This window comes from Austrofundulus limnaeus, unplaced genomic scaffold, assembly GCF_001266775.1.
Source record: "Austrofundulus limnaeus strain Quisiro unplaced genomic scaffold, Austrofundulus_limnaeus-1.0 Scaffold171, whole genome shotgun sequence".
In the NCBI taxonomy this organism is placed as follows: domain Eukaryota; kingdom Metazoa; phylum Chordata; class Actinopteri; order Cyprinodontiformes; family Rivulidae; genus Austrofundulus; species Austrofundulus limnaeus.
In genome coordinates, this window is record NW_013952573.1 from 1,194,351 (window position 1) to 1,195,705 (window position 1,355).

Here is a 1,355-nt window from a genome sequence, read left to right on the forward strand (position 1 = left end):
ATATTAATAGACTTGAGCAGGAAGTACATCTACTTAAAATTACTAGATTTTAAGGCCCCCAAAAGACATCAAGTTATAAAAAAAGATTTTTTTTAACAAAAGCCAAGTCATTTAATACCAGCACACTGGTTTATTTTATATTTTTGCATTAAGATATATCGTGACAATTTTTTTCTACATGGTGTACTTATTTCAAATATTTTCCACAATTAAGTAAATCAAGTAGTTTCAAATCAAAATATTAAATTTGTGCAGAATAAATGTCATGCTTATAGTTTCTTATAGCTTTTTAAAAGCCAGGATGCAACTTAAAATAGTATTTTTGTACAGTATGTAAAATAATGCAATTTTGTAGCATGTCTTATATTAATTGTAAGAGTCAAATAGCCAAGATAGTAAAATTAGCTCTCAGTTTTGACGACCTTTAGAGGGCGCAGTAGAGCTGGACTAAACATCCACCCTCATCCCGGGTTGTCTGTGTCCGCGGAGGATGCGTTTCGGGGCGGATACAATCTGTCCCAGGCGTTGTTGCCTCTCTGCTGTTCCCATTTCGGTGCGTCCCTTAACGGTCCGACATCACGCTAAACTGTAAGTATGCTAGCACCGCACTGCAACACCGCCCTTACACCTGATGTTTCTGCACATTAAAAGAAAGATTTTGTTAAATTGACATTTTAGACAGTTGTCGCCTTTCTTTGTTGATAGCTTCTTGGAGGCGATCACGTGACAGCTAGCAGATGACACTAACGATATCAAGCTGAAGATGAGCCCGAAGCTACTATATCATCATTTTTATTTATTTTATTAGTTATCCAATCAAATCCGTCGAACAARGAATGATAAAGCTGCTTGTTTCATTTCTGCTACGACGTTCAAAGCAGGTCTCTGTTGACCAAACACTTAGTATAAAAAAAATTCCCACGGTTTCAACTTGCCTTTAAACTACACACAGGAGGATGAAGACAACCATACAGATCCAGTAATATTCTGTATTACAGTGTTAATTACTCCTGTGGAGACAGCAGTTGGCTGTGTTTAGTGTTAAACCTGGCATTTAGGAAATCTTCAGTTGTTTTTGTTCTTTCTGTGTTTCTAGAAACCAGTTTCAGCAACAACACCCCTGCTTTTCCCTGGAGATGCTTTGTTTATTCATAGTTAGGGCTGCCACAAACGATTATTTTAATAATCGATTAATCACCGATTATTTATTCGATTAGTCGACTAATCGGATCATACGTTAATTGAATATAAAACATAGAGCTTATCACGTCAGAATGCAGCTGCTATTGTATAACCATGGGTAGCCATGATACCAGAGCCTGTCTGTATAATGTCTTGTGACGTCCACGGCCTAC

At 37.1% G+C, this 1,355-nt stretch overlaps 1 protein-coding gene across 1 annotated transcript in view; it reads left to right on the forward strand.

The window, feature by feature from the left end:
• Window positions 1-454: 454 nt before the first annotated feature.
• nxpe3 (neurexophilin and PC-esterase domain family, member 3) overlaps window positions 455-1,355 on the forward strand; it is a gene marked incomplete in the record, with an annotated part of 19,750 nt that continues 18,849 nt past the window's right edge. Inside the window, 1 exon segment of the mRNA XM_014017548.1 lies at window positions 455-588.